This window comes from Stegostoma tigrinum, chromosome 5, assembly GCF_030684315.1.
Source record: "Stegostoma tigrinum isolate sSteTig4 chromosome 5, sSteTig4.hap1, whole genome shotgun sequence".
Lineage (NCBI taxonomy): Eukaryota > Metazoa > Chordata > Chondrichthyes > Orectolobiformes > Stegostomatidae > Stegostoma > Stegostoma tigrinum.
This window is the reverse complement of record NC_081358.1, coordinates 73,071,788-73,087,223: the sequence shown is the minus strand read 5'-3', so window position 1 is coordinate 73,087,223 and position 15,436 is coordinate 73,071,788.

The following is a 15,436-nucleotide window of genomic DNA, read 5'->3' as shown; positions in this document are numbered from 1 at the left end:
ATACTCCCCTACTTTTGAGGCATGAAGCATTGGTTCAAGTTCCAAGTGCTGACTCCTCCAGATGTGTGTAAGACCTTCTCTGAGCAGGTTGATTAGAAGATATCTACAAATGCTTTCTTTTCACTTTACACAAGTGGTTAATATTTTTTCCAAGTATTGTTTGATGTGCAAGGTAAATAACTTGAGTTTTAAAGGTAAATGCAATGTTTCTTGTACGTTTCACTAAACTTGTTATCGTTTTATTGGAAATGATTCTAGTTTTATAATTAGACAATTGTACAATTAAGTTAATGACTTTTTATAAGCAGTTCTCTACTTCAAAATTTGATTCACATATGTTGTAATCTTCAATTTTGGGAGATAAGTTTCTGATTTCTATCCTTAGATAAAATCTGTTTGAATGTGTTAGACCTTGAACTATGCTTGCTAAAGTATGTGTTTCTGATTTTATTCGTTGTTTCTGATTTACTAAAATCTGATCTGCATTTAAACTGCACAGTGGAAGATATATTTAACAAAGTAACTTTCTGGAGACTTATAAAAGAGCTTTTGTATTCTGTGCCTTCTGTTCAGTTTCTATAGTTATGACATTGCTGAATATTGTCTACTGGTGAAATTGACCTTAAAGTATCAATGTGTTTTGTGAATCCAGAGGTGAAGGAAAAGTTGCAGAATAACATAGGTTCGTGGAATCTACGCATAATAGTTGCAAGCTGTCATATTTTCCTAAATCTTAGACTGTAGTTGGCAGAATTCATTTATGTATTGTTTATTTGTCAAATGCATATCACCAGAATCAATCAATATCTTGTTTATTTTACCGAGTTTAAGGCTATTAGTACATCAATTAGTCAGTTACCTCAAATTGCCTGATTTATGATGTAGAGTGATGCCGAGTGACGCAGGAGGACAATGGCAACGTTACCTTTTTAAAGTCAGACGTCCTTGATAATGTGCAGCGTTCTTTGCATTTCTCCACAAGTGCGTAAGGGGCTTTACGGCAAAAGCAATTGTTGGGTATTATCTAAAATTACAAAGTTATTTTCATGAGGTGGGGATAGTTAGGGTTTATATTTACATACTTTTATATTCTAAATGTAGGACATCACACCATTGAATTCTGTGAAGTAAGCGGTTCACAGTATAAAAAAGTCACGACAATGCACTTTGGTAAATGGGGCCTCTGTTGTCTTTGCACATGTTTCTTGAACTTACGAATTTGTTTGTAGTGACTAGAGACATGTAGTGAAACTACCAGGTGAGTGATTCTTTAACATTACCCACAATGATTAAACTTGAAAGTGCAGCTGCTTAAAACTTGAAGATTTACTCTTGCCATATACAGAATGATCAGCACTTTTTTTGCTGGGATAGTGAGAAGTGGTAACAAGAGGCCATGACATCTGAGGAATTAAAGAAGAGACGAGAAAGAGAAATTACTCTGAGGACAATTAAATGTAGAATACTATCCCTTACAATGTCAAGGAGCCCATAATTCTTTTAAAAGGGAATGGATAAAGAAGATTATTGAAGTAGAGAGCAAATGAGCAGTTAGGCAGGTTAGATTAGTTCGCTTGTGAAGACAAACATTAGTGCAGACTTAATGGACTGATAGTTTACTGTACTGTACAATTTTATGATTCTATGCAGACAAAAAACCTTTTCCATGATTTTTATTTTTAGAAAAGTTTAAATGAAAAATCCAAATGCAATTTCTTAAACATTCTGTAGAATTTTAGTTTAGTTTATTTATTTTTAAAATAAATTATTTTTGTTGATGACATTGAGTACCTTTTATATTAATAAGCTGTCCAAATTCTTCAAGAGGATTAAATATAAAGGGAAATATAAATATAAAAATGTATTTTCCTCTCATTTTTAAAGCTAACATTCCAGATATAGATTTATCATCATCTCATCATTAACAAGTTCAATGAAGTGAATTTTTATTTTTGTTAAATTGTAACAGATTTTGGATCAGACAGCTTCACTTATGGCATATTTTGAAATAACTTTGTTTGTACATACCCTGTGCTTCACCCATTTATATTGTCCTTGTCTTTGTTACCTCATTGTTGGTATTTCCAACACGCATTTAACACTTCACTGCAGACAGCTGTCTATATAGCTGATGCATATGCATCTCCTGTAGCTACAGCAATCTGCAGTAGAATGTTGAATACAGCATGTTCTATAGAAATGTGGTGGCAATTACATCACTGAAGAATTATGGGATGACTCACTAGTGATTCCTGGCAATTCAGTTTTATGCCTACGTATGCCACTTGCAGTGCATCATTCCTACACCATGTCACTTAGAATGCTCATCCCCCAGAAAACTCCTGATTCAATTACATAGTGTGATTTGACTTTCGGGCTACTATGCAGGTGTAATACCAATTATGTTCCATCAATCACAAAAAAATTTCAGTAGTGTCACAGGCACAGAGATATTCCTGCAAATTATAATTGAATTTAAATGAAACCTTAGACCATGAAAAATGTAATCAGTGAAACACCAGCAGTACTGCACATGCTGCACAAAACAGATAGCAATTTTGCTAGTATTTAGACAATGTGATTAGATGTTAACAGTTCTGCTATAAAGTTAGAAGAAAGGTTAAAATTTCAAGTGCATTGAATTATCTTGAACTTGGTAAAATTATTATCTATGGGGCTGTTGTTGTGCAGTGGTAGTGTCCTGACCTGTGAGCTATGAGGCCTGGGTTTGAGTCCCACCTGATCTGAGGTGTGCAATAACATCTCTAAACAGAGTTTTAATCAATCTAAAATTATTGACAGTGACCCATAAAATAGTAACCAAACTGGTGGTGTTTTAGTGTTAGTATTTCATTATGAACTTCTTTTAAAATCCTTTTGGTTTTACATAAACTTGTTGTCATAAACCATTCAGTGTAATTTTTAATATTGGTTTAATTAATTCTCCAATGGTAGAAGAGCTTGTGACTGAAAATTACATTGAATGGCACATTAACAGTGGATTGCAACTGATCAGTGGCTGATCCATGTTTGACCTCTGCAGAGATCCCTAGCGTGATAGATGCCAGTTTGCAGCCAATTCAGTTCACTCTAAGTAATATAATGAAATGGATGGGGAATATTACAAAGGCAACATGCTGAACATTGAAGTTCCCAGCCAGAATACATTCTGCACCTCTGCTATCATCAGGACTTCCTCCAAGTGTTGTTTAATGTGGAGGACCAACGATTCATCGGCTGCGGGTGGTTAATAAGTGGTACTCAGCAGGAGGTTTCCTTGCCAGGTTTGGCCTGATACCATTAAACTTCTTGGGATCTGAAGTTAATGTTGAAGATTCCCAGGGAAACTTCCTCCCAACTTTATATCACAGTGCCATCAGTTCTGCCAGGTATGTCCTTCTGGTGTGACAGGACTTATCCTCAGGGATGGTGATGGTGTTGTCTGGAACATTGCGTGTAAGGTATGATTCAGCGAGTATAACTATGTCAGGCTGCTGCTTGACTAGTCTATAAGACAACTCTCCAAATTTTGGCATTAGCTTCCAGATGATAGTAAGGAGAACTTTGCAGGGTCAGCACGTTGTCATTTCTGGTGTTCTGTTTGATGCCAGGTGGCTTTGTTTCTTTTCTTCTTTTGATACAATTGAGTGACTTCCTGGGCCATTTCAGAGGGTATTTAGAAATCAATCAGATTGCACTGGATCTGGAGTCACATGTAGGCCAGAACTTGTATGGATGGCAGTTTTCTAAAGGACACCCTTAAGCCGGATGGGCTTAGTGTTGTTTTGGCAGTACAGATTTGGTTGCCGAAACACTTCTTCTATGCTGTGTGATTCAATGAAGGAAAAATTATGTCCACCCATGTCACTTGACTGTAACTCGATCGACATGACTATTAATATGTATGTGAGTGCATTCATAGCTTTCATAATAATGAAGAGATGCTAATCTTGCATATTGACGAGGTGGCAATTCCACAATTCTGCAAGGTCTACCCAGTGCCATTTGCCTTACAGGCAGAAGTATAGACAGAAATCAGAAGGTTGGAAAGTGAAGCAATCATCAAACCAGCCCAGTGTTCTGTCTATACCACAAAATCATAATGATTGTGAAGCTCAACAGGTTGGTTTGCCTTTGTGGGGATTTTAAACCAATGGTGAGCCGTTTTTTACAGTTGGATAAATACACAGTCCATTGCATAGAGGATTCATATGCAAATCTGGCAGGAATGCTATCCTTCACAAAGCTTCGCGAGCCGTGTGTACTCACAATTGCGGCTCAGTGAGGATTCCCAGAAGTACGGTAGAATTAATATCCATCGGGGTTTTACCAATGGGGTATCATCAGTCTGTGCAATTTTTCAGCGACGAGAATGTTTTACAAGGTCTACCCCAGGTTGCTGTTTACTTAAATGACAGGCTAATAGTAGGGAAGACAATTAAGGAGCAGCTCAAGAACTTGCGCATAGTCCTTAGTTATTCCCCCTGGGCGGGTGCACACCTTAGAAAGGAAGAATGTGTGTTTCTGGCACCCCAAGTGACCGACTTGGGCTACAGAGTTGACAATATTGTGTTGCACCCATTGGCAGATAAAGTGAGGATGATCAAAGATGTCCCGGTTCCCACGTCTGTACTGGAGCTTAGGTATTTCTTTGGGCTGGTGAATTGTTTAGGAAAGTTCATAGATAACTTTGCCTCCATCCTGGCACCTCTTTAAAAAATTCAAGACGGCGTCGACACTCAACAAGTCCTTGTGACCTCCTACAACAGATCTAACTCTAACGCTTCTTATAACCATTATACAATTTTAAACTTTTAAATTCTTAAAAAAAGGGTCTCCCTTGGAACTAGTTGAGTAGCCAAGCCAAAGATTTCAGGCAATTGAAGATTTCATCACCTAAGGTGTTGACACACAATGATCTCAAGCAAGATTTGGAATTGACGTGAAGCTTCATCGTACAGCATCGGGGTGGTATTAGCTCACAGTGGCCAATAGAGAGGAATGCCCAATAGCGTATGTGTCCAGGACTCTGGCTAATGCAAAGTGTAAGTACACCCAGATAGAGAAGGAAGGTTTGGCGGTCTTATTTGGAGTCAGGAAGTTCCATCAATATCTTTATGGATATAAAATTGTAATAATAATGGACCATAAACCCACTCCTCTACTTAAAGAGGACAAGGCAGTGTCACCCATAGCTTCAGGCCAATTTCAGCAGTGGGCCCTTGGAAGCCCTTTAAAAGTTGTAATCAAACAGAATTCTTTAGTATCAGCAGCAGAAGTTTTACTCCATTTCTAATGTCTTGACCTTGTCGAAATAAACACACAAGTACCAAAATAAATCCTTCAAAGAAGGATGTAAAGCAAACATTGAACCTCCTATGAAATCCATTAGAGTGTCTTGGAACTCGGTTAAACATTCGTAATAAGGGCAATAAAGGACTGTCATGAACTGGGAGGGTTTTCTGTCAATCAGTAATAATTTCATGGATGTCATTATATTTTTTCCCAGTTTTTATCAAACTTAAATCCCACCATCTGCCATGGGTGGAATTACCAGGAATGTCAGGATTATTAATCCAACAAGAATATCACTAGGCCATCGCCCATTCTCTGCAAGATGCACTGGACAAATTCACTAGGGCTGCTCAGCCAGCATCTTCCAAATCCATGATAACTACCACCTAAGAGGACAAGGACAGCAGATATATAGGAAAACCATCAACTGCAATTTCCCATTCAAGCCTCTCACCACTCTGTCTTGGAAATATGTTACCTTTCCGTCAGTGTCACTCGGTCAAAATCCTAAAGGCGTTGAGCGTGTACCTACTGCAAATGGACCCTGGCAGTTCAAAAAGACAGCTCACCACTACCATCCACTTCTCTGGATGCATACAGCTGAATAAACTGAACCGATAAAATTTGATCATTTGCAATTTCCATTATGAACTCAAGGCACAGCAACTCTTGAAAATGTGACAATTTTTGTGTGTGTCGTGAAGGAAGCATTTTCATATTCTGTGTAACTTGCTTCTTTATTGGAGTAAAACAGAAATAAGTCATCGCGTTTCTTTGTTCACATGCTGCTGGCTGTCTCATTCCATCTCCCTTCCTGTGCAGCTTCCTCTTACTATCAGGATTAAATCCCTGATCGCTGTCATTCCTAATAAATTGTGCCTGTAAGAGCTGCTCCTTTTTCAGTGTTGGAGCTGATATCCTCAAATTCTAGGAGTAGTAATTACTGGTTTATAAGCCGTTAGATTGTTTTGGAACTTTGGGGAAGCAAAAGATCAAAATAATAGCATTTTAAAAAGGAAGAAGACAGACAAAGGTAGTGACCCTGTGGGCCATGAATCACATGGAGAAATAAACCTGTGCTGCTGTCTCCCCCAGCAGTGAATCTGCACAGCTGACCATTCTGCTGTTTGACGTCAAGTATCCCCGGAGTTTGTCTAAGAAAAAATTCAGTGAAATTCATAGCTGACCTTGGAGGAACCTGTGTGAGAGAGCTCACAGCAGGGGAGCAGCTAAATGGCTTTTAAAGTATAATCTTACTTTTTTTTGTAAACTTACAATAGTGAGTGGCAGGTTCTTTTTAGATGACAGGTTTTCTTGAAATCTGTCTCTTGATTAAACTTTAAAAATACAAAACATAGGTACAAAGTTATCGTGGAGCAGTGTTTTCAGGGCAGTAAGACTGAGCTATTTTCTGGGTCTGCAGATTGTTAAGGTGTAAAGATGGCCTTCAGTAGAGTGATGTTCTCTTTCTGTCAGATATGAGAGATTAGGGAGGGTTTCCATGTTATTGATGATTATGTCTGTAGGAAGTATGTTTGGTTGAGAATCCTATAGGATTGCATGGATCAGTTGGAACAGTTAGAGGCAATGAGGAATTTACAGGAGCTAGAGGGTATGATGAATAGTAGTTACAGGAAGGGAGATAAACCAAAGATACAGTCATGTCGATGGGTTCCCTCCAGGAAAGGTAGGAGAGGGAGGTAAATCATGTAGGAGTCTCCTGTGGCTAACCACATCTGTAACAAGTATGCTGTTTTGGAAAATGGAGCAGGTGATGGACTCTCAGGAAAACGTGGCATGGACAGGCAGGTTTCTGGTATTGAGACTGGCTCTAATTTAACGAGGGTTATGTCAGGTTCCAAGTGATTGCTTGTGATGGGGGACTCCAGTCAAAGACACAGACAAACATTTCTCTGGTGAACAGTGAGGCATCAGAATGGTGTGCTGCCTTTGAGAGGCCAGGATCAAGGATATCTTGGAGAGGGTGCAAAATATTCTTCAAGGGGAGAGGAACCAGTAGGAGGTCATTGTATACATGGGAACTAATGACATAGGAGAAGAAAAAGATGAGATTCCAAGGAGAGAATATAGGATGTTAGGCAGGAATTCAAAAAGGAGGTCCTCAAGGATACTAATATCTGGATGTGAGTTTGCTGGCTGAGCTGGAAGGTTCGTTTTCAGACTTACCATCACCATTCTAGGTAACATCATCAGTGAGCCTCCGGTGAAGCGCTGGTGTTATGTCCCGCTTTCTATTTATCTGTTTAGGTTTCCTTGGGTTGGTGATGTCATTTCCTGCATTGGTGATGTCATTTCCTGTTCTTTTGCTCAGAGGGTGATAGATGGGCTCCAAATCAATGTGTTTGTTGATGGAGTTCCGGTTGGAATGCCATGCTTCTAGGAATTCTAGGAGACATGCATGAGAATTCCTAGAAGCTTGGCATTCCAACTGGAACTCCATCAACAGACACATTGATTTGGAGCCCATCTACCACCCTCTGAGAAAAAGAACAGGAAATGATATCACCAATGCAGGAAATGACATCACCAACCCAAGGAAACCTAAACAGAGAAATAGAAAACGGGACATAACACCAGCGCTTCACTGGAGGCTCACTGATGATGTTACCTAGAATGGTGACGAAACGTCTGAAAACGAACCTTCCAGCTCAGTGAGCAAACTCACATTCTGAGCCTTAACCGGAGCTACAAATCTTCTCAAAACTCGCTAATACTAATATTTGGATTACTCCCAGTGCCACGAGCTAGTGAGGGTAGGAAAAGGAGGATAGAGCAGATGAATGTGTGGCTGAGGAGCTGATGCAGGGGAGAGGGGTTCACATGTTTTGATCATTGGAATCTCTTCTGGGGTAGAAGTGACCTGTATAAGAAGGATGGAATGAACCTGCAGGAAGTGTTTGGTTGTGAATCCTTTGGGATTGCATGGAACAATTGGAGCGCAGTGAGGCAATGAGGAACTTACAGGAACTAGTGGATATAATGAATGACAGTTGGAAGGGGACTAACATACTGGTTTGCTCGAGCTGCAAAGGACGATTTACACCAGTTGGAGGGTGGTGTGGTGGGTGCGGGTGGTGGGTATGGGGTAGACCCAGGGAAATGGTGCGGAAAGAAGTCTGCCTGAGAGTGGTACAGTTGACGAAAGGAGCAAGTCAAACAGTCAGGGCAGACAGGAACAAAGCAAAAAATGAGGTAGGACCAATCAACTAAGCTGCATTTATTTCAATGCAAGCGGTGTAACTGGTAAGGCAGATGAACTCGGGGCATGATTGGAAACATGGGACTTAGTATTTATAAGAGATGTAGCTCAGGATGGTCAGGACTTGCAGCTTAATGTTCCAGGGTGTAGATGCTATTCGGAAAAACAGAAAGCCGGTGGAATGGGGGTGGTCGGGGGGGTTGGTGGGCAGGGAGCAGCAAGAGAGTAGATGGAGTGGCATTTTTAATTAGGTGTAACATGATGGTTGTACTTAGGGCGGACATTCCTGGGAATATGTCCAAGGAAGTTATTTGGGTGGAACTGAGAAATAAGAAAGGGATGATCACCTCGTTGGGATTGCACCATAGACCCCCCCAGTAGTCAGCAGGAAATTGAGAAGCAAATTTGTTAGGAGATCTCAGTTATCTGCAAAAATAATAGGGTGGTTACGGTAGGGGATTTTAATGTGGACTGGGACTGCCATAGTGTTAAGGACTTGGATGGAGAAGCATTTAAGTGTTGGCATGAAAATTTTCTGTTTCAGTACGTGGATGTGCCAATGAGAGAAGGTGCAAAACTCGACCTACACTTGGGGAAATAAGGCAGGGCAGGTGAGGTGTCAGTGGGGGAGCACATTGGCGCCAGTGACCATAATTCTATTAGTTTTAACATAGCAGTGGAAAAGGATAAACTGGATCTAAAAATCAAAGTGCTAAATTAGAGGAAAGACAATTTTGATGGTATTAGGCATGAACTTTCAAAAGTTGATTAGGGCCAGATGTTTGTAGGTAAAGAGATGGCTGGAAAATGGGAAGCATTCAAAAATGAGATAACAAGAGTCCAGCGACAGTATACACCTGTTAGGGTGAAGGGCAAAGCTGGTAGGTGTAGGGAATGCTGGATGACGAGAGAAATTGAGATTTTAGTCTAAATAAAGAAGGAAGCATATGGTACAGACAGCAGAGATCAAGTGAATCACTAGAAGAGTACAACAGTGGTACAAGTATGCTTAAGAGGGAGATCAGGAGGGCAAAAGAGGACATGAGAGAACTTTGACAGGTTTACAGAGAATCCAGAGGGATTCTACAAATACATTCAGGATGAAAGGGTAACTAGGGAGACAATAGAACCCCTTAAAGATCAGCAAAGCCACCAATGCAGGAGATGGGGGAGATACTAAATGATATTTTGCATCAGTGTTCACTATGAAGAAGGATAAGGAAGATGAAGAATGTGGGGAAATAAACAGCGACATCAGTAATTAAACAATAAATAGTGGCATGGTGGCTCAGTGGTTTGCACTGCTGCGTCAGAGCCAGGGACCTGGGTTTGATTTCTCCCTTGGGTGACTATCTGTGTGGTGTTTGCACGTTCTCCCCGTGTCTGTGTGGGTTTCCTCCGGGTGCTCCAGTTTCTTCCCAAAGTCCAAAGAAGTGCAGGCTAGATAGGATTAGTCATGCTATATTGCCGGTAGTGTCCAGGGATGTGTAGATTAGGTGAGTTATGGGGGGTTGGGTCTGGGTGGGTTGCTCTGAGGGTCAGTGTGGACTTGTTGGGCCGAAGGGCCTATTTCCACACTGTAGGGATTCTATGATCTTGAATAATGTCCATATTACAGAGGAGGTGGTTCTGGATGGATTAAATTGCATAATGGTGGATAAATCCCAGAGACCTGATCAAGTGTACCTAGATGTCTGCGGGAAGCTAGGGGAGTGATTGCTGGGCCCCTTGCTGAGATATTTGTATCATTGGTACCTACAGGTTAGGAGCTGGAAGACTGCAGGTAGGCTAATATGATGCCACTATTAGAGAAGGTGGTAAAGAACAGCCAGGGAACTATAGAATCATGGGCAAATTGTTGGAGGGAATCCTGAGGGGCAAGATTTACATGTATTTGGACAGGCGGGGACTGATTAGGGATAGTCAACATGGCTTCCAGCCTGGGAGGTCATGTCTCACTAACGTGACTGAGTTTTTTGAAGAAGTAATGAAGAGGATTGATGAGGGAAGAACAGTGGACGTGATCTATATGGACTTCAGTAAGGTGTTCGGCAAGATTTCTCATGTTAGGCTGGTTATCAAGATTAGATCACACGGAATAGAGAGAAAACTAGCCACTTGGATGCCGATGATAATGGGAACTGCAGATGCTGGAGACAGAATGCAGGAGCTCGAACAGTTCATCCACTCTACCAACACCTTCCACCCCAACCTCAAGTTCACCTGGGCCATCTCCAACATATCCCTCACCTTCCTGGACCTCTCAGGTAACCAGCTAGAAACTGATGTCCATTTCAAGCCCACTGACTCCCACAGCTACCTAGAATACACTTCCTCCCACCCACCCTCCTGCAAAAATTCCATCCCCTATTCCCAATTCCTCCGCTTCTCCGCATCTGCTCCCACGATGAGGCATTCCACTCCCGCACATCCCAGATGTCCGCGTTCAAGGACCGCAACTGTCCCCCCGCAGTGGTCGAGAACGCCCTTGACCCCGTCTCCCGCATTTCCCGCAACACCTCACTCACACCCCGCCCCCACCACAACCACCCCCAGAGGATCCCCCTCGGTCTCGCATGCCACCCCACCAACCTCCGGATACAACGTATCATCCTCCGACACTTCCGCCATCTACAATCTGACCCCACCACCCAAGCTATTTTTCCATCCCCACCCTTGTTTGCCTTCCGGAGAGACCATTCCCTCCACGACTAACTTGTCCACTCCACACTCCCCTCCAACCCCACCACACCCGGCACCTTCCCCTGCAACCGCAGGAAGTGCTACACTTGCCCCCACACCTCCTCCCTCACCCCCATCCCAGGCCCCAAGATGACCTTCAATATCAAGCAGATGTTTACCTGCACATCTGCCAATGTGGTATACTGTATCCATTGCACATGGTGTGGCTACCTCTACATTGGGGAAACCAAGCGGAGGCTTGGGGACCGCTTTGCAGAACACCTCTGCTCGGTTCGCGACAAACAACCGCACCTCCCAGTCGCAAACCATTTCAACTCCCCCCTCCCATTCCTCAGACGACATGTCCATCATGGGCCTCCTGCAGTGCAACAATGATGCCACCCAAAGGTTGCAAGAACAGCAACTGCAGCCCAATGGTATCAATGTGGACTTCACAAGCTTCAAAATCTCCCCTTGCCCCACTGCATCCCAAAACCAGCCCAGTTCATCCCCTCTCCCCACTGCACCACACAACCAGCCCAGCTCTTCCCCTCCACCCGCTGCATCCCAAAACCAGTCCAATTTGTCTCTGCCTCCCTAACCTGTTCTTCCTCTCACCCATCCCTTCCTCCCACCCCAAGCCGCACCTCCATCTCCTACCTACTAACCTCATCCCACCTCCTTGACCTGTCCGTCTTCCCTGGTCTGACGTATCCCCTCCCTACCTCCCCACCTATTATCTCCTCTCCACCTATCTTCTTTTTCCATCTTTGGTCTGCCTCCCCCTCTCTCCCTATTTATTCCAGAACTCTCACCCCATGCCCCTCTCTGATGAAGGGTCTAGGCCCGAAACGTCAGCTTTTGTGCTCCTGAGATGCTGCTTGGCCTGCTGTGTTCATCCAGCTCCACACTTCATTTGGATACCGAACTGGCGTGAAGGTAGAAGACAGAGGGTGGTGGTGGAGAGTTGCTTTTCAGACTGGAAACCAGTGACCAGCGGTATGCCACAAGGATTGGTTCTGTGTCCACTGCTTTTTGTCATTTCTAAAAATGATTTGGATGTGAACAGAGGAGGTGTGGCTAGTAAGTTTGCAGATGACACCAAAATTGGTGGCGTAGTGGACTGTGAAGAGAGTTACCTCAGAGTACAATGGGGCCTTGATCAGATGGACCAATGGTTAGAGGAGTGGCTCATGGAGTTTAGTTTAGATAAATGTGAAGTGCAACATTTTGGAAAAGCAAATTGGGGCAGGACTTATATACCTACTGCTAAGATCCTGGGGTGTGTTACTGAACAAAGAGACCTTCGAGTAGAGGTTCATAGTTCCTCGAAAGTGGAGTTGCAGGTAGACAGGAGAGAGAAGAAAGTGTTTGGTATGTTTGCCAGAAATGGTCAGTGTATTAAGTCTAGGAGTTGGGAGGTCATATTGTGGCTGAACAGGACATTGGTTAGGCCACTTTTGGAATATTGTGTGCAATTCTGGTCTCCCTGCTATAGGAAAGATGTCGTGAAACTTGAAAGGGTTCAGAAATGAATTTCATGGATGTTGCCAGGGTTGGAGGGTTTGAGCTAGAGGGAGAGGCTGAACAGGCTGGAGCTATTTTCCTTAGAACATCAGAAGGTGAGGGGTGACCTTGTACAAGTTTATGAAATTATGAGGGACATGGATAGGGTAAATGGACTTCCCTGGGATGGGGGGGTCCAAAACTAGAGGGCATGGGTTTAAGGTGAGAGGATAAAGACTTAAAAGGGATCTAAGCGGCAACTTTTTCACACAGAGGTTGGTGCATGTGTGGAATGAGCTGCCAGAGGAAGTAGTGGAGGTTTGTATAATTACAACATTTAAAAGGCACCTGGATGGGTATATGAATAGAAAGAGTTTAGAGGGCTATGGGCCAAATGCTGGCACTTGGGGCTTGATTTAAGTCGTGCATCTGGTCAAGATGGACAAGTTGGACCTAAGGGTCTGTTTCCGTCTGTATGTCTCTATGACTCTATAACTGCAGATGCTGTGAATCAGAGACGATAATAGGAATTGCTGGAAAGGCTCAGCAGGTCTGATGGCGTCTGTGGAGAGAAATTAGAGTTAACATTTCGGGTCAAGTCAAAAACCATCCTTTCTATATATGAACACATAGTGCAATTTGCTATAAATCAGTACACTCTTTCCAGGCTTTACTGCGGGGCTCGACTGGATTTGTTTAGGGACCTTTTAAAAGTGTTCATCGACAGCTAATATTTGGTCTCAGTCATTGTCCTTGTAATCCTTTGGGCTTCCTTACATTTGTTATTTCCATTCACATTCCAATTCTGTATTAAAAGTATTAACTAGGATTAAGACGCTACCCCTGAGCACCAATGAGCCATCCTGATACATATTTCAGTCATTAATACTGCTGAAGTTGATTGTTAAATGAGAAAAACATGATGAAACTTCCCGGATGCACACATTAATATCTAGCATGAAGTGATTGACATCACATTTGATAGTTATTGATAAAAATCAAAATGTTTCCAATTCATGAAGTTGTGGATGTTTGAGACTTCTGGGGGATAAATGTGTTCTTTCAATTCCACCTTGTATTCACAGGACATCTGCCCAAATGTAAAATTGATCAGATCACACTCTTGGTTTAGTAGATTTGATTTTGTAGGTAATGAGTTGCTAAACCTATCTGAACAGAGCAAATATGATATTTTTATCGACACTGTGTCGAATTGCTGTCTGAATATTCTCATAATGTTCACCAAAGGCTTTGTGGAAAGTCAGAAATTGCTGGAGAAACTCAACAGATTGGCAGCATCTGTGGAGAGAAAACAGAGTTAACATTTCAAGTGCACTATGACTCTTTGGAATTGAAGAGAGAAGTCAAAAAGTGATGGTATTCATATTGTAGGAAGCAATAAGTGGATCGGAAGGGAAGGGCAGGAGAGTTTAAAGGGTGAGAGTGATGAGATGTCACAGAGTGAAAGACAAAGTAAATGGTAATGGTTATAGAGAGGTGAGATAGGTCTAGAAAAGTGTTAATTGTTGGTTTTAATTGCAGAATATGGATTAGGTCTGCTGCAAACAAAACCAAGAAAACTTGACACCTTTCCCCTCTTAGATTGCAAGATGCTGGAGTCAGTGACAACGCAGTGTAGAGCTGTAGGAACACAGCAGGCCAGGCAACATCAGAGGAGCAGGAAGGTTGACGTTTTGGGTCGGGACCCTTCTTCAGAAAATTCTGCTCCTCTCATGCCTGGCCTGCTGTGTTCCTCCAGCTCCACATTGTGTTGACACCTTCCCGTTCTTAATGTTCAGCTCCTGCTCCACTTTCTCCTCCCCAACTGGTAGTGTCTAAAGTTTATCATTTTTTCACATCCTTTTCACCTTCAAAGTTTAGTTATATTAGACTCTAAATGTTAACTGCGTTTGTCTCTCCCATGATGCTGCCAGATCAAGAGTTTCTAGTGGCACTCTGATTTTATTTTAGATTTGCAGAATCAACAGTACTTGGCTTTTAATCCTTTTTTAAAAAAAGGCTATCATCACTGTTTCTGTTATCCTCTTTGCAGAGGAAGGTTGCAGATCCTCGCCCAGCAAGTGGCACGATTCTGCAACAGTTTCAAAGCTTGGGGAGGGGATGCTAAAGTGCAAACGTTTTGTGCATTGATGAATAGAGAATTCTAAGTAGCGTCTTGTATGCCTGTAAACCTTATGAAGTGCGTGTATATATTGCAAACAAATAACTTCTCTGACACTTTATTCTAATTTCTTCCAATCCAGCTCTACAATACTCTTTATCCTCTTGTTACTTATAGATGAAGAACAGGATTTCTATTGGAAATTCATTTCTCAGTTCTAAAATATAGCACTTCCTGTAAAGAATTATAGAATGGTGACAGCAGTGAAATACTTTCTGCCCGTCATGTCTGTGCCAACTCTCTGTAAGATCTATTTATCTGGTCCTATATTCTTTTCCCATCTCCGCTGGCAATTTATTCTCTTGAAATAATTAGCCAATTTTTTAAAAGCCATGATTGAAACTGCATCCACCACACTGACAGGCAATGTATTCCAAATCCTAACTGTTCACTGTGTAAAATGTTGTCTTCCTGTGTCGCTTCTTGTTCTTTTGACAGTCACCTTAAAATGTTGTCCTTTAGTTCTCAGTTATAACAATAGTTTTTCTTTGTCGACTCTGCCTTAATCTCTCACAATTTAGAAAACCTGTATCAAATCTCCTCTCAACTAT